Raw genomic sequence first — 25079 nt, forward strand, 5'->3', positions numbered from 1 at the left:
CTAACGAAATAAATTAACTCTTATTAAATAAATGATTCCTATTTAAAGCTAAATACTTACCTGTAAAATACATCCTAATATAGCTACAATATAAATTATAATTATATTATAGCTATTTTAGGATTAATATTTATTTTACAGGCAACTTTGTAATTATTTTAACCAGGTACAATAGCTATTAAATAGTTAAGAACTATTTAATAGTTACCTAGTTAAAATAATAACAAATTTACCTGTAAAATAAATCCTAACCTAAGATATAATTAAACCTAACACTACCCTATCAATAAAATAATTAAATAAACTACCTACAATTACCTACAATTAACCTAACACTACACTATCAATAAATTAATTAAACACAATTCCTACAAATAAATACAATTAAATAAACTAGCTAAAGTACAAAAAATAAAAAAGAACTAAGTTACAAAAAATAAAAAAATATTTACAAACATAAGAAAAATATTACAACAATTTTAAACTAATTACACCTACTCTAAGCCCCCTAATAAAATAACAAAGACCCCCAAAATAAAAAATTCCCTACCCTATTCTAAATTTAAAAAGTTACAAGCTCTTTTACCTTACCAGCCCTGAACAGGGCCCTTTGCGGGGCATGCCCCAAGAATTTCAGCTCTTTTGCCTGTAAAAGAATAAATACAATACCCCCCCCCCCAACATTACAACCCACCACCCACATACCCCTAATCTAACCCAAACCCCCCTTAAATAAACCTAACACTAAGCCCCTGAAGATCTTCCTACCTTGTCTTCACCATCCAGGTTCACCGATCCGTCCTGAAGAGCTCCTCCGATGTCCTGATCCAAGCCCAAGCGGGGGGCTGAAGAGGTCCATGATCCGGTCAAAGTCTTCATCCAAGCGGGGCAGAAGAGGATCTTCCATCCGATTGAAGTCATCATCCAGGCGGCATCTTCTATGGTCTTCCATCCGGAGCGAAGCGGCAGGATCCTGAAGACCTCCAGCGCGGAACATCCATCCGGACCGACGACTGAACGACGAATGACTGTTCCTTTAAGGGACGTCATCCAAGATGGCGTCCCTCGAATTCCGATTGGCTGATAGGATTCTATCAGCCAATCGGAATTAAGGTAGGAATTTTCTGATTGGCTGATGGAATCAGCCAATCAGAATCTAGTTCAATCCGATTGGCTGATCCAATCAGCCAATCAGATTGAGCTCGCATTCTATTGGCTGTTCCGATCAGCCAATAGAATGCGAGCTCAATCTGATTGGCTGATTGGATCAGCCAATCGGATTGAATTTGATTCTGATTGGCTGATTCCATCAGCCAATCAGAAAATTCCTACCTTAATTCCGATTGGCTGATAGAATCCTATCAGCCAATCGGAATTCGAGGGACGCCATCTTGGATGACGTCCCTTAAAGGAACAGTCATTCGTCGTTCAGTCGTCGGTCCGGATGGATGTTCCGCGCTGGAGGTCTTCAGGATCCTGCCGCTTCGCTCCGGATGGAAGACCATAGAAGATGCCGCCTGGATGATGACTTCAATCGGATGGAAGATCCTCTTCTGCCCCGCTTGGATGAAGACTTTGACCGGATCATGGACCTCTTCAGCCCCCCGCTTGGGCTTGGATCAGGACGGATCGGTGAACCTGGATGGTGAAGACAAGGTAGGAAGATCTTCAGGGGCTTAGTGTTAGGTTTATTTAAGGGGGGTTTGGGTTAGATTAGGGGTATGTGAGTGGTGGGTTGTAATGTTGGGGGGGGGGGTATTGTATTTATTCTTTTACAGGCAAAAGAGCTGAAATTCTTGGGGCATGCCCCGAAAAGGGCCCTGTTCAGGGCTGGTAAGGTAAAAGAGCTTGTAACTTTTTTAATTTAGAATAGGGTAGGGAATTTTTTATTTTGGGGGTCTTTGTTATTTTATTAGGGGGCTTAGAGTAGGTGTAATTAGTTTAAAATTGTTGTAATATTTTTCTTATGTTTGTAAATATTTTTTTATTTTTTGTAACAGTTCTTTTTTATTTTTTGTACTTTAGCTAGTTTATTTAATTGTATTTATTTGTAGGAATTGTGTTTAATTAATTTATTGATAGTGTAGTGTTAGGTTAATTGTAGGTAATTGTAGGTAGTTTATTTAATTATTTTATTGATAGGGTAGTGTTAGGTTTAATTATATCTTAGGTTAGGATTTATATTACAGGTAAATTTGTTATTATTTTAACTAGGTAACTATTAAATAGTTCTTAACTATTTAATAGCTATTGTACCTGGTTAAAATAATTACAAAGTTGCCTGTAAAATAAATATTAATCCTAAAATAGCTATAATATAATTATAATTTATATTGTAGTTATATTAGGATTTATTTTACAGGTAAGTATTTAGCTTTAAATAGGAATCATTTATTTAATAAGAGTTAATTTATTTCGTTAGATGTAAATTATATTTAAGTTAGGGGGGTGTTAGTGTTAGGGTTAGACTTAGCTTTAGGGGTTAATACATTTATTAGAATAGCGGTGAGCTCCGCTCGGCAGATTAGGGGTTAATAATTGAAGGTAGGTGTCGGCGATGTTAGGGAGGGCAGATTAGGGGTTAATACTATTTATGATAGGGTTAGTGAGGCGGATTAGGGGTTAATAACTTTATTATAGTAGCGCTCAGGTCCGCTCGGCAGATTAGGGGTTAATAAGTGTAGGCAGGTGTCGGCGACGTTGAGGGGGGCAGATTAGGGGTTAATAAATGTAATACAGGGGTCGGCGGGGTTAGGGGCAGCAGATTAGGGGTACATAAGTATAACGTAGGTGGCGGTCGGCAGATTAGGGGTTAAAAATTTTAATCGAGTGGCAGCGATGTGGGGGGAGCTCGGTTTAGGGGTACATAGGTAGTTTATGGGTGTTAGTGTACTTTAGGGTACAGTAGTTAAGAGCTTTATGAACTGGCGTTAGCCAGAAAGCTCTTAACTCCTGCTATTTTCAGGCGGCTGGAGTTTTGTCGTTAGAATTCTAACGCTCACTTCAGAAACGACTCTAAATACCAGCGTTAGAAAGATCCCATTGAAAACATAGGATACGCAAATGGCGTAGGGGGATCTGCGGTATGGAAAAGTCGCGGCTGAAAAGTGAGCGTTAGACCCTTTAATCAATGACTCCAAATACCAGCGGGCGGCCAAAACCAGCGTTAGGAGCCTCTAACGCTGGTTTTGACGGCTACCGCCGAACTCCAAATCTAGGCCTATGATTGTCAAAGCCAGATATAATATTATTTACATGTTCTCTAATTCTATACTTGATTTTCCTTTTCGTGCGCCCTACATAAATATGGCCACATTTGCAGACTAGTTGATAAACCACATATGTGGTGTGACATGTGTATCTATCTTTACATGCATACTTTTTACTGTGGTTGTAGTTGGAAAAATGGGTACTGTCTTGATCTATTAAGGGGCACAAGACACAGTCAATCTTTTTACATGGATATAAACCATTTCCCCCCCCCACACCATTTATTAAGAGAGATAGATTGTTTTTTATTATTTCTTAATTTTGTGGGAGCAATATAATTTTTGATGTCTTTACTTTTCTTAAAAATTACCTGTGGTTTATCTTCCAAAATAAGATTAAGATCGGGGTCTAGTTTTAATACATTCCAATGTTTCCTCAAAATATTCTTTATTTTGAAATGCTGATTATTGTATTGTGTTACAAATTTAGGATGATTATTTTTGTTTGTATTTTTGTATTTGGGTGCACTGGTCTTATTCAAAAGAGAATTTCTATCCATCATATCTACTTTCGCTTTACTTTCCTTTAGAACGTCCATACTATAACCCTTTTCTCTGAATTTATCTATTAGAATGTCTGATTCTTTATGATAGTCTTCTGAATTGGTGCAATTGCGTCTTATTCTCTGGAATTGACCCAGAGGAATATTATTTTTCCACTGTCTCAAATGACTACTTTTAATGTTTAGTAGACTATTTCTCTCAGTAGGTTTCCGGTAGTTTCTAACAGCTACTTTTTTTGTGGATACATCATGATAGAGAATAATATCCAGAAAAGAAAGAGAGACGGGTCATTGTTCCAATGTGAAATTGAGATTATATGTGTTGTTATTTATATAATTTAAAAAATCATCTATCCTATTTTGAGGACCTTGCCAGATAATGATAATATCATCTATGTACCGATGATATTTAGCAATATCATCTTTAAATGGATTGTTATTCCAAATAAGATGATCCTCAAAATGAGATACATATAAATTGGCATAGGATGGGGCGAAGGTTGTCCCCATCGCTGTGCCTTGATGTTGACGATAGTAAATGCCTTCAAATAAAAAATAATTATGGTTTAAAATAAATGAAATTCCTTCCAATAAAAATTCTATCTGTTTTTCTGCAAATTTATTCTTTCCCAACACATCTTTAATCGCTGCCAACCCTTTAGTGTGGGGTATGCTTGTATAAAGGGAGGATATATCACACAAGTAATCCATATGTAATTGTCGACCCAGGGGGTATCTTCATATTTATTTATCACGTCAATGGTGTCTCTGAGATAGGCTCTGGTGGATTTGACTATGGGTTGTAAATAATTGTCAATAAATTTAGATAGATTATCACACAAAGAGCCTATCCCAGAGACTATAGGTCTACCAGGTGGATTCAGTGAATCCTTATGGATTTTTGGCAGATGGTAAAAGCATGCAATTTTAGGTGCAACTTCATATAAGTAATTGTATTCATTGGTGTTTAAAATTACCTCTAATTTAGCCAAGGATAAGAATTCAAACAATTCTTTTTTATATTTTTCCGTTGGGTTAAAGGTTAACTTCTGATAGGTTTTAGAATCAGAGAGTAGAGTATTGGCCTCTTTTAGGTAGTCGCACCTATTTTGTACGACAATACCTCCCCCTTGTCCGCCGCCCTAAAGACGACGTCTGTGCATTTACTGAGGTTATTTAGGGCCACTCTTTCTGCCTTTGTAAGATTATCTCTTATATTTGAAACATATGGTACTGATTTGTGGGAAAGCGATTCTAAATCTTTACAAACTAATTTATTGAATATTTTAATATACTCAGATTGTGTGTGTTGGGGATAAAAAATTGATTTTCTTTTTAAATCACAATGCTTTATGGGAAAATCTTCATCATCTTCATACATAGAAATATCTGCCCAATCTGAGTTATCACTTGAAATGTCATTACTATTGGTATTGGTGTTATTATCTAAACTAATTATAGTGTCCAATATCTGTAAGTCATTCTGGTCTAATGTAGATCTAGATGAATATGTATCAGTATCTGTCTGTTTGTGAAAATACCTTTTTAATGTAAGATTCCTAATGAATCTCTGGAAACCTATATATAAGTCGAACTGGTTAGGACTATTAGTAGGTGCAAAATTCATGCCTTTAGCTAACAGATTCAATTCAGACTCATCAAACTTTTTATCAGATAAATTGAATATCATCTTAACCCCTTGTTCTAGTTCCATACTTCTTTGTTTCTTTTTTCTCTGTTTGTGTCCCCCTCTGCTCCCTCTATATTTTCCTCTTCGTATGGTCTTTTTGGATTTCTCTGATTTAGGGGGGGAGGGATGGATAATAATGGTACTATCTCCCCCCCTCCTCCCTGTTGTCTCCAGGGGGGAACCCCTAAAAAAGATTGATTATTTGTGGATGGGGGATAGTTGAAGTTCTGTTGAACTTTATTGTGGTTATTACTGTAATGTGGACGATTATGGAAAGTATGTCTGGGGGAAGAATTACCATTATGATGGGGACTGTTCCATCTAGGTTTGGCCCCTTGTTTGTGCCAATAAGGGGATTGTGGCTGTGTATCTAATGCAGTATACCTATTTTCTGACTGAAAATTTTGATAGGAATTGTTTGTTGAACCAGTCCTCATATGTTGTTTTTCTTTGTGAGTATTTCTCTCTTGTGGATAACTGTTATAATTATGACCCTGTATGTGGTTTCTATCACTGTTAATAGTTCCATTCGCTGTTTTATTATAAACAGGACCTATGTTTTTATTTTTATTAGTATAATGTACCGGAGGTTTAATACCTGTAAGATCAGAATTGGGTGTGGGTTCATCCCCTGGGGCTTGTCTTTTATTTGGACCCTGATAAGTTCCTGTATTCTTTTTGTATGAATAGACCTTATCAGTCCTAAAGTCTTCTAGATCCCTTTGTAATTTTTTGGCCTTAGATGTCTCTAATTCCTTTGAAAAAGTATCAACTCTATTTTGGATATTAGTGTTCATTTCTTGCCATTTCTGTATATGTTCATACGGTTTAATTTTAATTACTAAATTGTCTATATCAATTTTCAGTTTTTCAAGCTTGGATTCCCTATATTTAATAAGAAGTTTGATAAGTGCTATGGAACAATTGTGTAATATCTGTTCCCACTCCGTCTGGTACTCAACTTCGTCTAAATTAAATGCCGGGAACTTGAAAATTCTGAGGCCCCTGGGTATTACATTGTGTAAGATGTAATTGTCTAATAAGACTAGGTCTTGCCACTCCTTGGCATCTTTTAATAAAACTTTTTCTAGTTCTCTGAAGATATGTATAGGGTCTTCAGTGGTTACAGATGTGTCAGAACTAGTAAGTAAATTATGTGCACGTTGGCGTTTGGATCTGTTTTCACTAATACCAAAAGTGGTAAGTGAAGGGGCAATAGTTTCCATTATACAGAAAGATAATAAACCGTGACTACTATATCTAGCGATTATATATAGGTTTACAGATAATGCAGCTACTTGAATAGGATAAAATAAAAATAGAACACAGATTAAGGTGTGTGTGAAACACACACCAAAGCAGCGCAATGATCTGGAAATTACCAATTAGATACCATATATTATAAATAAATAAATAGCAATATCTGACAGAAATATGTATATGGTTATGCAAAATTAAAAAAAAAAACAACAACACAAAGTTCAAAAAATTATTTTGGATACAAGGACAGTTCTTAATACTTGTTCCGGAAATATATTGATAATTGAAATGAAGCAAAAGACTCCAGCAGCTCCTCTGGAACAGGTGATTCCACAGACCTTGGGTGCAAACACGTTTTTCTCTAAAAATAGAGAAGAGAAGAGCGCGGACTCAAATGCAGAGTAACAACAATTGGCACTATTCTATGAACTTTGCTTGGAGGTAATCCTCACGGACTGACTCTGACATACCTGAATCTGGCCACACTAAGGAGGAAGTAAAGGGACAAGCTTACTCTGACATCTCCTCAACACAGAAGAATGCTGGCATGAGACGATAAGTCTATGGTTTTATTATATATACGCTGATTTTATATTTTTATTTTGTAAGTGGCCATTTGTCGTGTGTATTATTAAATTGTTGTTACTCTGCATTTGAGTCTGCGCTCTTCTCTTCTCTATTTTTAGAGAAAAACGTGTTTGCAACCAAGGTCTGTGGAATCACCTGTTCCAGAGGAGCTGCTGGAGTCTTTTGCTTCATTTCAATTATCAATATATTTCCGGAATAAGTATTAAGAACTGTCCTTGTATCCAAAATAATTTTTTGAACTTTGTGTTGTTGTTTTTTTTTTTTTTAATTTTGCATAACCATATACATATTTCTGTCAGATATTGCTATTTATTTATAATATATGGTATCTAATTGGTAATTTACAGATCATTGCGCTGCTTTGGTGTGTGTTTCACACACACCTTAATCTGTGTTCTATTTTTATTTTATCCTATTCAAGTAGCTGCATTATCTGTAAGCCTATATATAATCGCTAGATATAGTAGTCACGGTTTATTATCTTTCTGTATAATGGAAACTATTGCCCCTTCACTTACCACTTTTGGTATTAGTGAAAACAGATCCAAACGCCAACGTGCACATAATTTACTTACTAGTTCTGACACATCTGTAACCACTGAAGACCCTATACATATCTTCAGAGAACTAGAAAAAGTTTTATTAAAAGATGCCAAGGAGTGGCAAGACCTAGTCTTATTAGACAATTACATCTTACACAATGTAATACCCAGGGGCCTCAGAATTTTCAAGTTCCCGGCATTTAATTTAGACGAAGTTGAGTACCAGACGGAGTGGGAACAGATATTACACAATTGTTCCATAGCACTTATCAAACTTCTTATTAAATATAGGGAATCCAAGCTTGAAAAACTGAAAATTGATATAGACAATTTAGTAATTAAAATTAAACCGTATGAACATATACAGAAATGGCAAGAAATGAACACTAATATCCAAAATAGAGTTGATACTTTTTCAAAGGAATTAGAGACATCTAAGGCCAAAAAATTACAAAGGGATCTAGAAGACTTTAGGACTGATAAGGTCTATTCATACAAAACGAATACAGGAACTTATCAGGGTCCAAATAAAAGACAAGCCCCAGGGGATGAACCCACACCCAATTCTGATCTTACAGGTATTAAACCTCCGGTACATTATACTAATAAAAATAAAAACATAGGTCCTGTTTATAATAAAACAGCGAATGGAACTATTAACAGTGATAGAAACCACATACAGGGTCATAATTATAACAGTTATCCACAAGAGAGAAATACTCACAAAGAAAAACAACATATGAGGACTGGTTCAACAAACAATTCCTATCAAAATTTTCAGTCAGAAAATAGGTATACTGCATTAGATACACAGCCACAATCCCCTTATTGGCACAAACAAGGGGCCAAACCTAGATGGAACAGTCCCCATCATAATGGTAATTCTTCCCCCAGACATACTTTCCATAATCGTCCACATTACAGTAATAACCACAATAAAGTTCAACAGAACTTCAACTATCCCCCATCCACAAATAATCAATCTTTTTTAGGGGTTCCCCCCTGGAGACAACAGGGAGGAGGGGGGGAGATAGTACCATTATTATCCATCCCTCCCCCCCTAAATCAGAGAAATCCAAAAAGACCATACGAAGAGGAAAATATAGAGGGAGCAAAGGGGGACACAAACAGAGAAAAAAGAAACAAAGAAGTATGGAACTAGAACAAGGGGTTAAGATGATATTCAATTTATCTGATAAAAAGTTTGATGAGTCTGAATTGAATCTGTTAGCTAAAGGCATGAATTTTGCACCTACTAATAGTCCTAACCAGTTCGACTTATATATAGATTTCCAGAGATTCATTAGGAATCTTACATTAAAAAGGTATTTTCACAAACAGACAGATACTGATACATATTCATCTGGATCTACATTAGACCAGAATGACTTACAGATATTGGACACTATAATTAGTTTAGATAATAACACCAATACCAATAGTAATGACATTTCAAGTGATAACTCAGATTGGGCAGATATTTCTATGTATGAAGATGATGAAGATTTTCCCATAAAGCATTGTGATTTAAAAAGAAAATCAATTTTTTATCCCCAACACACACAATCTGAGTATATTAAAATATTCAATAAATTAGTTTGTAAAGATTTAGAATTGCTTTCCCACAAATCAGTACCATATGTTTCAAATATAAGAGATAATCTTACAAAGGCAGAAAGAGTGGCCCTAAATAACCTCAGTAAATGCACAGACGTCGTCTTTAGGGCGGCGGACAAAGGGGGAGGTATTGACGTACAAAATAGGTGCGACTACCTAAAAGAGGCCAATACTCTACTCTCTGATTCTAAAACCTATCAGAAGTTAACCTTTAACCCAACGGAAAAATATAAAAAAGAATTGTTTGAATTCTTATCCTTGGCTAAATTAGAGGGAATTTTAAACACCAATGAATACAATTACTTATATGAAGTTGCACCTAAAATTGCATGCTTTTACCATCTGCCAAAAATCCATAAGGATTCACTGAATCCACCTGGTAGACCTATAGTCTCTGGGATAGGCTCTTTGTGTGATAATCTATCCAAATTTATTGACAATTATTTACAACCCATAGTCAAATCCACCAGAGCCTATCTCAGAGACACCATTGACGTGATAAATAAATATGAAGATACCCCCTGGGTCGACAATTACATATGGATTACTTGTGTGATATATCCTCCCTTTATACAAGCATACCCCACACTAAAGGGTTGGCAGCGATTAAAGATGTGTTGGGAAAGAATAAATTTGCAGAAAAACAGATAGAATTTTTATTGGAAGGAATTTCATTTATTTTAAACCATAATTATTTTTTATTTGAAGGCATTTACTATCGTCAACATCAAGGCACAGCGATGGGGACAACCTTCGCCCCATCCTATGCCAATTTATATGTATCTCATTTTGAGGATCATCTTATTTGGAATAACAATCCATTTAAAGATGATATTGCCAAATATCATCGGTACATAGATGATATTATCATTATCTGGCAAGGTCCTCAAAATAGGATAGATGATTTTTTAAATTATATAAATAACAACACATATAATCTCAATTTCACATTGGAACAATCACCCGTCTCTCTTTCTTTTCTGGATCTTATTCTCTATCATGATGTATCCACAAAAAAAGTAGCTGTTAGAAACTACCGGAAACCTACTAAGAGAAATAGTCTACTAAACATTAAAAGTAGTCATTTGAGACAGTGGAAAAATAATATTCCTCTGGGTCAATTCCAGAGAATAAGACGCAATTGCACCAATTCAGAAGACTATCATAAAGAATCAGACATTCTAATAGATAAATTCAGAGAAAAGGGTTATATTATGGACCTTCTAAAAAGTAGATATGATGGATAGAAATTCTCTTTTGAATAAGACCAGTGCACCCAAATACAAAAATACAAACAAAAATAATCATCCTAAATTTGTAACACAATACAATAATCAGCATTTCAAAATAAAAAATATTTTGTGGAAACATTGGAATGTATTAAAACTAGACCCCGATCTTAATCTTATTTTGGAAGATAAACCACAGGTAATTTTTAAGAAAAGTAAAGACATCAAAAATTATATTGCTCCCACAAAATTAAGAAATATTAAAAAACAATCTATCTCTCTTAATAAATGGTGTGGGGGGAAAAATGGTTTATATCCATGTAAAAAGATTGACTGTGTTTTGTGCCCCTTAATAGATCAAGACAGTACCCATTTTTCCAACTACAACCACAGTAAAAAGTATGCATGTAAAGATAGATACACATGTCACACCACATATGTGGTTTATCAACTAGTCTGCAAATGTGGCCATATTTATGTAGGGCGCACGAAAAGGAAAATCAAGTATAGAATTAGAGAACATGTAAATAATATTATATCTGGCTTTGACAATAATAGTGTGTCTCGCCATTTTAAAACCCACCATAATCAAAATCCCCAAGATCTTTCAGTTAAAATTATAGAGTGGATAAAACCTAATGTATGGGATACCAATAGGCTCTTAAAACTTAGAAAACCGGAAACGTTTTGGATTAAAAGTCTCAATTGTTTGGAGCCTAATGGACTCAATATAGAAATTGACTTGCAGGCTTTTTTATAACATATATTTTTAATATATTTATATACTATTTCCCAATATTAATTGTGTGTTATTGTCTTTGTTATATATATATATTTATTATATGCATTTATTATGTATGGGTGCGTATCCTGTTTTGTTTTATATATGTATATATATAGTTTTCCAGCATCTGATCGTTCAGTTATTTTAAGCATATCGATATTAACTTATTTTTATCATCGTTTTTATCTTTTGGTATCATGAATATGTTTGCTTTTCATATTAATTGATATGTAGATGTAATATGAATGTACTATTGTGATATTGTATATTATCCAATTTTTATCATTTTAACACTATGCCTTTTATCACTTACCAAATATTATCGTGTTTCACCTTACACGATTGGTTAAAAAAGAGGGTGTGTGTAGTAACACTCCCCTTCATAAGAGCCTCCCCGCCCCCCTCACACAGCACTCTTGAGAAAGTCACGCCGAGACACAGAAGAATGCTGGCATGAGACGATAAGTCTATGGTTTTATTACATATACGCTGATTTTATATTTTTATTTTGTAAGTGGCCATTTGTCGCGTGTATTATTAAATTGTTGTTACTCTGCATTTGAGTCCGCGCTCTTCTCTTCTCTATTTTTAGAGAAAAACGTGTTTGCAACCAAGGTCTGTGGAATCACCTGTTCCAGAGGAGCTGCTGGAGTCTTTTGCTTCATTTCAATTATCAATATATTTCCGGAACAAGTATTAAGAACTGTCCTTGTATCCAAAATAATTTTTTGAACTTTGTGTTGTTGTTTTTTTTTTTTTATTTTGCATAACCATATACATATTTCTGTCAGATATTGCTATTTATTTATTTATAATATATGGTATCTAATTGGTAATTTCCAGATCATTGCGCTGCTTTGGTGTGTGTTTCACACACACCTTAATCTGTGTTCTATTGCCCCAAAGTAATCAGCTCTATTACCTGTAATAAAAAGTACAAAACCCTACCAACATTAAAACCCACCACCCACACACCCAACCCTACTCTAAAACCCACCCAATCCCCCCTTAAAAAAATGTAACACTAGCCCCTTGAAGATCACCCTACCTTGAGACGACTTCACCCAACTGGGCCGAAGTCCTCCATGAAAGCCGGGCGAAGTGGTCCTCTAGACGGGCAGAAGTCTTCATCCAAGTCGGCCAGAAGAGGTCCTCTAGACGGGCAGAAGTCTTACTCCAGGTGGCATCTTCTATCTTCATCCATCCGGTGCAGAGCGGCTTCATCTTCAAGACATCCGACGATCTGATTGGAACAGCCAATAGAATGCGAGCTCAATCCTATTCGCTGATTGGATTAGCCAATAGGATTGAACTTAACTCCTATTGGTTGATTGCATCAGCCAATAAGATTTTTCCTACCTTAATTCTGATTGGCTGATAGAATTCTATCAGCCAATCGGAATTCAAGGGACGCCATCTTGGATGACGTCACTTAAAGGTACCTTCATTCAGTAGTCGGATGTCGTTGGAAGAGGATGCTCCATGTCGGATGTCTTGAAGATGGACCCACTCCGCACCAGATGGATGAAGATAGAAGATGCAGCCTGGATGAAGGCTTCTGCCCATCGGGAGGACCACTTCTGGCCGGCTTGGATGAAGACTTCTGCCTGTCTGGAGGACCACTTCACCTGGCTTCGTGGAGGACTTTGGCCCGGTTGGGTGAAGACGTCTTAAGGTAGGGTGATCTTCAAGGGGTTAGAGTTAGATTTTTTTAAGGGTGGATTGGGTGGGTTTTAGAGTAGGGTAGGGTGTGTGGGTGGTGGGTTTTAATGTTGGGGGGTATTGTTCTTTTTTTTACAGGTAATAGAGCTGATTACTTTGGGGCAATGCCCCGCAAAAGGCCCTTTTAAGGGCTATTCGTAATTTAGTATAGGGTAGGGCTTTTTATTATTTTTGGGGGCTTTTTTATTTTATTAGGGGGATTATATTAGGTGTAATTAGTTAAAAAAAACTTGCAATTATTTTATTATTTTCTGTAATTTAGTGTTTGTTTGTTTTTTGCACTTTAGATAATTTTATTTAATTTTATTTCATTGTAGTTAATTGTAGTTAATGTAGGTAATTATTTTAATGATAGTGTAGTGTTAGGTGTAATTGTAATTTAGGTTAGGTTTCATTTTACAGGTATATTTGTATTTATTTTAACTAGGTAGTTATTAAATAGTTAATAACTATTTAATAACTATTCTACCTAGTTAAAATAAATACAAAGTTGCCTGTAAAATAAAAATAAACCCTAAGATAGCTACAATGTAACTATTAGTTATATTGTAGCTATCTTAGGGTTTATTTTATAGGTAAGTATTTAGTTTTAAATAGGAATAATTTATTTCGATATAGTTAAATTATATTTAAGTTAGTGGGTGTTAGGGTTAGTGTTAGACTTAGGTTTAGGGGTTAATACATTTAATATAGTGGTGGTGGTGTAGGGGGGGCAGATTATGGGTTAATAAATATAATGTAGGTGGCGGCGGTGTAGGGGGGGCAGATTAGTGGTTTATAAGTATAATGTAGGTGGCGGTGGGCTCCGGGAGCGGCGATTTAGGGGTTAAACACTATATTTAGTTGCAGCGGGGCCCAGGAGCGGCAGTTTAGGGGTTAATAAGTATAATGTAGGTGGCGGCGGTGTAGGGGGGGGAAGATTAGGGGTGTTTAGACTCAGGGTACATGTTAGGGTTAGGTGTAGACATTACCATAGGAATCAATGGGATATCGGGCAGCAGCGAACATATGCTTTTGCTGCTTTCCGACTCCCATTGATTCCTATGGTATCCGCAGCCTCCAGGGCGGCGGATTGAAAACCAGGTATGCTGGGCCAGAAAAGTGCCAAGCGTACCTGCTAGTTATTTGATAACTAGCAAAAGTAGTCAGATATAGAAACAGATAGAACTATAGGAGAGATAGTAATACAGAGCTCCTAAACATTGACAATCCTGCAATATGCTGGACAGTTAGAAGTTCTGGTCTCACTATATTAAGCAGAGGAAGCTGCTTTTGAGCCCATGCAAGAGAGAATGACACATCTGGTTTCTGCTTCTTACACTCTCTGCCACTTCTGAGGTGACAGACATAAAACACCCCAAACACAGTTTGTTGGAGTGATATACAGGCCCTGCTCTCGTGCTATTAGTCATGCAAGAGCAGATCGCAGCATTGCACAAGCAAGTGATTGTGCAATGGTACATCCAGGTAGCGGACGTGGAGTGTCGACTGCTCATTTGCTCTAAAGGCAACCTTGTCTGTCCAGCAATTGATACATGGGGTCCTGTGTCTTTATTTGCTCCAAGAACATCATTATTGGAGTGCAAATGTACTAACCTCATAGTTGGTGGCAAAAAAAAACAACCAACACATAAATGCCAAAACAAGTCCATGGAGTAGAATTTTAAAAGGCAAAAAATATTTTGAGAGATGCAGCAAATGCATTTTTTATTAACTGGCATGGTTCATTGCTAAGTATAGAGGGAGAAAGGTTTTATTACAGGATTTTTGAACATTTTCTAATGGGTTTGAATTTGAAAAGGGAATTTGCATTTATTGAAACAGGGACCACTGTACTCAATGTTTTCATTATTCCCTTTTGGTAATTTTAAAACTTGTATTTTTTTATTTTTTTTGTATTTGATATTCACTGAATGAACATGCTTATTGCTTTATTAGTTTGAAACATTTAACTCTGATCACTGTGACAGCTGTAGGATTTATCACAAACTGGCAATTATTTATTTAGTAGAATTTCTAAACCATGTTGACCAGCCCTTTAGGGCCGGATTTATAATAAGGCCAAGAAGGAATGTGCCTACAGGCACCCACAATAGAGGGGCAACTGTCTCTGCCTATTATGAATACCAGTCTGCTTAAAATGACCTTCCTGAAACCAACGTAGTTGAGCTAGAAAAAATGGTAACAGCTAGTTCCAATTTAGCTAAAAGACCTCTGATGTCAAAGATCGCTGCTTCCTGTGCTTTATATCATTTGTTAGCTGCAGTTATGAGCCTATTCTGACATCACAGGTGACTTAGGTGATTATACATATTAAACCCTAATCTTCCGCCCCCTATACCGCCTCCACCTACATAAAGTTATTAACCCCTATCCTGCTGCTCCCGGATCCCGCCACAACTAAATAAAGTGTTTAACCCCTAAACCGCCACTCCCGGAGTGTGTAGTGTGTAGTGTTAGGTGTAATTGTAACTTAGGTTAAGTTTTATTTTACAGGTATATTTGTATTTATTTTAACTAGGTAGTTATTAAATAGTTAATAACTATTTAATAACTATTCTACATAGTTAAAATAAATACAAAGTTGCCTGTAAAATAAAAATAGACCCTAAGCTAGCTACAATGTAACTTTTAGTTATATTGTAGCTATCTTACGGCTAGATTTAGAGTTTTGTCGGTAACGACCTGAAAATCTAACGCCGGCTTTTTTCTGGCCGCACCATAAAAATAACTCTGGTATTGAGAGTCCACATAAAGGCTGCGTTAGGCTCCAAAAAAGGAGCGTAGAGCATATTTAACGCAGCTTCAACTCTCGATACCAGAGTTGCTTACGCAAGCGGCCAGCCTCAAAAACGTGCTCGTGCACGATTCCCCCATAGGAAACAATTGTGCTGTTTGAGCTGAAAAAAACCTAACATCTGCAAAAAAGCCGCGTTCAGCTCCTAACGCAGCCCCATTGTTTGCTGTGGGGAAACACTTCCTACGTCTGCACCTAACACCCTAACATGTACCCCGGGTCTAAACACCCCTAGCCTTACACTTATTAACCCCTAATATGCTGCCCCCGCTATCGCTGACACCTGCATATTATTATTAACCCCTAATCTGCCGCTCCGTAAACCGACGCTACTTACATTATCCCTATGTACCCCTAATCTGCTGTCCCTAACATCGCCGACCCCTATATTATATTTATTAACCCCTAATCTGCCCCCCACAACGTCGCCTCCACCTGCCTACACTTATTAACCCCTAATCTGCCGACCGTACCTGAGAGCTACTATAATAAAGTTATTAACCCCTAATAGGCCTCACTAACCCTATAATAAATAGTATTAACCCCTAATCTGCCCTCCCTAACATCGCCGACACCTAACTTCAATTATTAACCCCTAATCTGCCGACTGGAGCTCACCGCTATTCTAATAAATGTATTAACCCCTAAAGCTAAGTCTAACCCTAACACTAACATCCCCCTAAGTTAAATATAATTTTAATCTAACGAAATAAATTAACTCTTATTAAATAAATTATTCCTATTTAAAGCTAAATACTTAGCTGTAAAATAAATCCAAATATAGCTACAATATAAATTATAATTATATTATAGCTATTTTAGGATTAATATTTATTTTACAGGTAACTTTGTATTTATTTTAACCAGGTACAATAGCTATTAAATAGTTAAGAACTATTTAATAGCTAAAATAGTTAAAATAATTACAAAATTACCTGTAAAATAAATCCTAACCTAAGTTACAATTAAACCTAACACTACACTATCAATAAATTAATTAAATAAAATACCTATAATTATCTACAATTAAACCTAACACTACACTATCAATAAATAAATTAAATACAATACCTACAAATAACTACAATGAAATAAACTATCTAAAGTACAAAAAATAAAAAAGAACTAAGTTACAAAAAATAAAAAAATATTTACAAACATAAGAAAAATATTACAACAATTTTAAACTAATTACACCTACTCTAAGACCCCTAATAAAATAACAAAGCCCCCCAAAATAAAAAAAATGCCCTACCCTATTCTAAATTACTAAAGTTCAAAGCTCTTTTACCTTACCAGCCCTGAACAGGGCCCTTTGCGGGGCATGCCCCAAGAAGTTCAGCTCTTTTGCCTGTAAAAAAAAACATACAATACCCCCCCCAACATTACAACCCACCACCCACATACCCCTAATCTAACCCAAACCCCCCTTAAATAAACCTAACACTAAGCCCCTGAAGATCTTCCAACCTTATCTTCACCATACCAGGTTCACCGATCGATCCAGAAGAGCTCCTCCGATGACCTGATCCAAGCCCAAGTGGGGGGCTGAAGAGGTCCATGATCCGGCTGAAGTCTTCATCCAAGCGGGGCAGAAGAGGTCTTCCATCCGATTGAAGTCTTCATCCAAGCGGGATCTTCTATGGTCATCCATCCGGAGCGGAGCGGCAGGATCCTGAAGACCTCCGACGCGGAACATCCATCCTGGCCGACGACTGAACGACGAATGACGGTTCCTTTAAATGACGTCATCCAAGATGGCGTCCCTCGAATTCTGATTGGCTGATAGGATTCTATCAGCCAATCGGAATATAGGTAGGAATATTCTGATTGGCTGATTCCATCAGCCAATCAGAATCAAGTTCAATCCGATTGGCTGATCCAATCAGCCTATCGGATTGAACTTGATTCTGATTGGCTGATGGAATCAGCCAATCAGAATATTCCTTCCTTAATTCCGATTGGCTGATAGAATCCTATCAGCCAATCGGAATTCGAGGGACGCCATCTTGGATGACGTCATTTAAAGGAACCATCATTCGTCGTTCAGTCGTCGGCCAGGATGGATGTTCCGCGTCGGAGGTCTTCAGGATCCTGCCGCTCCGCTCCGGATGGATGACCATAGAAGATCCCGCTTGGTTGAAGACTTCAATCGGATGGAAGACCTCTTCTGCCCCGCTTGGATGAAGACTTCAGCCGGATCATGGACCACTTCAGCCCCCCGCTTGGGCTTGGATCAGGACATCGGAGGAGCTCTTCTGGATCGATCGGTGAACCTGGTATGGTGAAGATAAGGTTGGAAGATCTTCAGGGGCTTAGTGTTAGGTTTATTTAAGGGGGGGTTGGGTTAGATTAGGGGTATGTGGGTGGTGGGTTGTAATGTTGGGGGGGTATTGTATGTTTTTTTTTACAGGCAAAAGAGCTGAACTTCTTGGGGCATGCCCCGCAAAGGGCCCTGTTCAGGGCTGGTAAGGTAAAAGAGCTTTGAACTTTAGTAATTTAGAATAGGGTAGGGAATTTTTTTATTTTGGGGGGCTTTGTTATTTTATTAGGGGGCTTAGAGTAGGTGTAATTAGTTTAAAATTGTTGTAATATTTTTCTTATGTTTGTAAATATTTTTTTATTTTTTGTAACTTAGTTCTTTTTTATTTTTTGTACTTTAGATAGTTTATTTCATTGTAGTTATTTGTAGGTATTGTATTTAATTAATTTATTGATAGTGTAGTGTTAGGTTTAATTGTAACTTAGGTTAGGATTTATTTTACAGGTAATTTTGTAATTATTTTAACTATTTTAGCTATTAAATAGTTCTTAACTATTTAATAGCTATTGTACCTGGTTAAAATAAATACAAAGTTACCTGTAAAATAAATATTAATCCTAAAATAGCTATAATATAATTATAATTTATATTGTAGCTATATTTGGATTTATTTTACAGGTAAGTATTTAGCTTTAAATAGGAATAATTTATTTAATAAGAGTTAATTTATTTCGTTAGATTAAAATTATATTTAATTTAGGGGGTGTTAGTGTTAGGGTTAGACTTAGCTTTAGGGGTTAATACATTTATTAGAATAGCGGTGAGCTCCAGTCGGCAGATTAGGGGTTAATAATTGAAGTTAGGTGTCGGCGATGTTAGGGAGGGCAGATTAGGGGTTAATACTATTTATTATAGGGTTAGTGAGGCGGATTAGGGGTTAATAACTTTATAATAATAGCGGTGCGGTCCGCTCGGCAGATTAGGGGTTAATAAGTGTAGGCAGGTGGAGGCGACGTTGAGGGGGGCAGATTAGGGGTTAATAAATATAATATAGGGGTCGGCGGTGTTAGGGGCAGCAGATTAGGGGTACATAAGTATAACGTAGGTGGCAGCGCTTTGCGGTCGGCAGATTAGGGGTTAATTATTGTAGGTAGCTGGCTGCGACATTATGGGGGGCAGGTTAGGGGTTAATAAATATAATATAGGGGTCGGCGGTGTTAGGGGCAGCAGATTAGGGGTACATAAGTATAACGTAGGTGGCGGTCGGCAGATTAGGGGTTAAAAAAATTTAATCGAGTGGCGGCGATGTGGGGGGACCTCGGTTTAGGGGTACATAGGTAGTTTATGGTGTTAGTGTACTTTAGAGTACAGTAGTTAAGAGCTTTATGAACCGGCGTTAGCCCAGAAAGCTCTTAACTACTGACTTTTTTCCTGCGGCTGGAGTTTTGTCGTTAGATGTCTAACGCTCACTTCAGACACGACTCTAAATACCGGAGTTAGAAAAATCCCATTGAAAAGATAGGATACGCAATTTACGTAAGGGGATCTGCGGTATGGAAAAGTCGCGGCTGAAAAGTGAGCGTTAGACACTTTTTTTAATGACTCCAAATACCGGAGGTAGCCTAAAACCAGCGTTAGGAGCCTCTAACGCTGGTTTTCACGGCTACCGCCCAACTCTAAATCTAGGCCTTAGGGTTTATTTTATAGGTAAGTATTTAGTTTTAAATAGGAATAATTTATTTTGATTTAGTTAAATTATATTTAAGTTAGTGGGTGTTAGGGTTAGTGTTAGACTTCAATTTAGGGGATAATACATTTAATATAGGGGCGTAGGTGTAGGGGGGGCAGATTAGGGGTTAATAAATATAATGTAGGTGGCGGCGGTGTAGGGTCGGCAGATTAGTGGTTAATAAGTATAATGTAGGTGGCGGTGGGCCCCGAGAGCGGCGGTTTAGGGGTTAAACACTATATTTAGTTGCGGCGGGGTCTGGGAGCGGCGGTTTAGGGGTTAATAAGTATAATGTAGGTGGCGGCGGTGTAGGGGGGGCAGATTAGGGGTGTTTAGACTCAGGGTACATGTTAGGGTGTTAGATGTAGACATTACCATAGGAATCAATGGGATATCGGGCAGCAGCGAACATAAGCTTTTGCTGATTTCCGACTCCCATTGATTCCTATGGTATCCATGGCCTCCAGGGCGGTGGATTGAAAACCAGGTATGCTGGGCCGGAAAAGTGCCAAGCGTACCTGCTAGTTATTTGACAACTAGCAAAAGTGGTCAGATAGTGCCGAACTTGCGTTCAGAACATCTGTAGTGACGTAAGCATCTATCTGTGTCGGACTGAGTCCGGCGGATGGTATGTTACTTCACTAAATTCTACTTTTGCTGGTTTGTAAGGTTGATAACTAAGGCGAATCAGGCTTGTCGCAAATACGCTGCGGAATTCCAGCATATTTGCAGTTGACAGCTTGATAAATAGAGGCCACTGGGTGGGGTAGATTGTGATGCAGATGAGTTATGGTAGTCTGTGGGCATAGTAGGCTATCCTATGGGGACTAACTTCTAACCACAATATGGTGGCTTCATGTAGGTAACTATAAGCACATTATTATATATAATAAATATTATATACAGGTGTATATATATATAATATATATATATATATATATATATATATATATATATATATATATATATATATATATATATATATATATATATATAATAGAATATAAAAGAAAATAATTTATGTTCTAATAGGTTCTGCACCATATTATTGATGCTATTATATGTTAAATATGTTATGATTTGTTGTAGCCCCCACAGATAGAAGTCTGTAACTATAAGCACAGCTGTGTTTCTAGTTGATAATGTATCTGTATAATTTAATATATCTGTAATCATAAACTAAATACAGGATTTACATTGCACCTTGTCATACCCTTGCCCCTAATAAGAGTATAGGGCCCAGGGGAGTGCTGTTATTTTACTGCCATTTGCCACCTTAGTTAAGGTCACTGGCACAATGGTGAAGGGAGAGCCTGAGGTGCGCTTCAGATTTTGGTGCCTACAGGCACCTGGACTGTAAATCCGTTCCTGTGTATGAAAAAACAATATTTCATTGTGACTCCACTTCGTGACTCCTCATGAGAAAAGGCAAGGTACATGTTGCTAGATAGAGAAAATGATTTATATATTTAACTTGGTAAGATGTTAACATTTTAAGACAAAAACTGGAGTAGTAATATTTCACGAACCCTTAAATGTAATTTCAGAACAGAATGGCTCAATAATGTGGAATAACAGGCACAATGTAGATCAGGGTTTCTCAACCACGGCCCTCAAGTACTCCCAACATGTAATGTTTTCATTATAGCTGAACCAGTGCACAGGTGAAGTAATCAGCTGATCAGTAACACCATGGTTACTAACCTGCTCTCACACGTCAGCTGATTATTTTACCTGTGCACTGGTTCAGCTATAATGAAAACCTGCTCTGTTGGGGGTACCTGAGGACCACGGTTGAGAAACAGTGATGTTGATGACTATGGTATAGGATGTACAAAAAATAGAAATAGGTCAAGACTGTAAGTTGTTTAACATTTTTTTTCTCTCTTTCTATTTTATCTTTTTTTTTAACCTTGAATCAATGTGTAGTAAAGAATATGAATATTTAATTTGTGCAGGGTGTTTGAAGACATCTTTGTAAATGATTTACTAATACACTAATAAAAAAAATAGTAAGGTCTGAGAATTCTTCAAATGAATATGTCTTTTAACTAACCCTTGTGTGCACTAAATTAATAATAAACAGGTCCTAAAGCTTTGTGCATGGGAAGAATGGAAATATATCATTTTCATTGCTTCCCATAGCACAGCTTCATCATTCTCTACAAGCACATGGTTCTGTTCCTAAAGCCTGATTAAATGAAGTCCAAATACTTACTTCATGATATTAGAAAACACTAAATGCCTACTGTCTTCTGAGACACTTGGCAGGTATGGAATATTCTTTGTGTTTTTTTCTGCATATTTTAATATAATTAATTTAAAACAACATAAAACTCATGTATTTTCTATTATATATCATCCTATATAATAAAAGGCCAGATTTGTTTGTCCGATACAGTCATGCGCAGTAGAGACTGCAGTGCGAGACAAACATACCTGTTATATATTTTAGAATACAATATTAATTATGACTATCACCGCAGTACCCTCCAACGTGTTATATATTTTATATAGGAGTACAGATATAATTAAAATTATCTCATCGGTAACCTCCAATATATTTGTATTTTTTTTTTTTAGAAATTCTAATCAGATTATATATTTTTAAACACAGCAAATTATATTTGTGGAGTAAAGAGGATTCAGTTTGGAAAAATATATACAGACTTATTAAACATTATTAAAGCGATATGCCATTTAATTATACACAGAACAAACTCTCTGATACAATATGAAATAAAATATGCTACTACACTTTGCTTCGATCCTATGGTTATAAATCTAACAGTGAATTCTATAACAAGGTAAAATTAAATCAGCATAAAACCAATTATGCAATATGTGTAACTAACAACAGTTATTTAATACCACTTAGCCAATATTATCATTAAAATTATGTTTTGGTAACTTAAAAATACCATGCGATCAGTCAGATTCAAAATGTATATCTATAGCCGAAGGAACGCATAAGAACCTCTCTAATGCCTCAACCATAGAGAATACAATACCACTAAAATTAAATATATTAAATGATAATACCCAGAGATTTCCTTATCATAAGCTGAATTAAATGAACACTATATATAGCAAAATTGTTTGTATTGTTAGGGGAATTAGATTCCTAGACAAGATAAATTAGACTATAGATATAAGTACATATACAAATTGGGCCTATAATAATCTAATACAAATCTTAATAAGGACATTAAATGCAACAACTGTTTAAATATAATTATAGACTTTTTATACTTCCCCAAATGTTTGCTCCTCCAAGCCATGGGTTATCAATAGTCAAGCTCTGTGTTTCCTCTGCATTTGGTCCCACAACATCTCTTAATCCACAGGAAAAATAGGAAAAAAGTTTCCAAATATATCAAAAATATGAGATGGGTACAACCAGGATTCAAAAGTTCTATTTCAGGGGAAAATTGGACAGCACTTAGTCCTTACTTTTATGCAACCCATAGTGTCCTGTTTGTGTACTGTGTCACAATTTATCCTAATCTCTAACAGCCATTCACAGATGTGTGAGGACCTGTAGTGCTGTGATTGGATGGATGCTAATTAACTTTTGGGAATAATTCATCCAATGTTAAGAATAGCGGGTTGTACTTTTACTAATTCACCACAAGATGGCGATGGTGAGTTGTGCTATAAAAGTGAACTTGTTTACTTTTCTCATATTTATTCATATATTATACACACACACACATAGTACATAGTATATATATATACATATATATATATATATATATATATATATATATATATATATATATATATATATACATATGCATACATACATACATCTCTACTTAAAAGCATGCAAATATATTTTGTTTAATATTTTTTTTTTTAACTAAAACGTACCAGTTTAAAATTAAATCCTTATGACTTAGATAAACACTTATTTATACATAAGGCATATACATAAATAGAATTTTCTTATGTGGGCATCTCATATATAAGTGTATGTTGCAGATGAGGCGTAATTAATTGTATAGTATTTTACAATAGTTTCTCATTATATGTATATCTTAATTTGTCATGACTCCTCAATGCATGGTGATACCTAGGAGTATAATTTGGTCAGGTCATTAGTATATATATATATATATATATATATATATATATATATATATATATATATATATATATATATATATATATATATATATATATATATATATATATATATATCTACATACAATATATAAATGTAGAAGTCACACACATATATATATATATATATATATACACACACCATACATATATACATACAAATACATACGTATACAGTATACACACATATACATACATACACAGGCACATATATATTCATATGAAAAATAGATTTCTAGCCTCCAAGTAATAGTTAAAAGACCTTTATTTTCTTTTTACAGGGTCCATAAAGAAAATCCAACAATGTTTCAAACCACCAACTGGTTCTTAGTCATGTCTAAAAACCAGTTGGTGGTTTGAAACATTGTTGGTTTTCTTTATGGACCCTGTAAAAAGAAAATAAAGGTCTTTTAACTATGGAAATCTATTTTTCATTGGAACATTGCATTGGAACTTGGCTGGTCATTTTCCGTGCCCCAAGACATGATATAAAGGTGCTGTCTTCTATACTACTATTAGAACATATATATTCATATCACACTGGTTATTTCATATACTTAATTCCATATTTAAGTTATCTATACATATAGTTATCAGATTTTTTAAGTAGTTATTTTAAAAACATATGATCCTTATACACACATAATGCAATACTGGTAATTTTTACATGTCCTTCCTTACACATTTAATTTCTCTATACATTTAGATACGTGGGGCATTATTTATCACAATTTTATGTGCCAATTCTTATATACACCATTAAAACCTTTAATTTCTTATATTTCAAAATTGTATTTCTTTTCTTAATAAACATTGTTGTACCACAGTCCATTTTAGGGAGTGTTTGAATTGGTTATTTAGACTAGCAGGCATCTCATTAACATATGAGTGAGAGCCCATTTATTTGTAATTCCATCTACTAGAGCATAAACAAAATCTTAGACAAAGGGACTCCACTCCC

This window comes from Bombina bombina, chromosome 6 (genome assembly GCF_027579735.1).
Source record: "Bombina bombina isolate aBomBom1 chromosome 6, aBomBom1.pri, whole genome shotgun sequence".
NCBI classification, from domain to species: domain Eukaryota; kingdom Metazoa; phylum Chordata; class Amphibia; order Anura; family Bombinatoridae; genus Bombina; species Bombina bombina.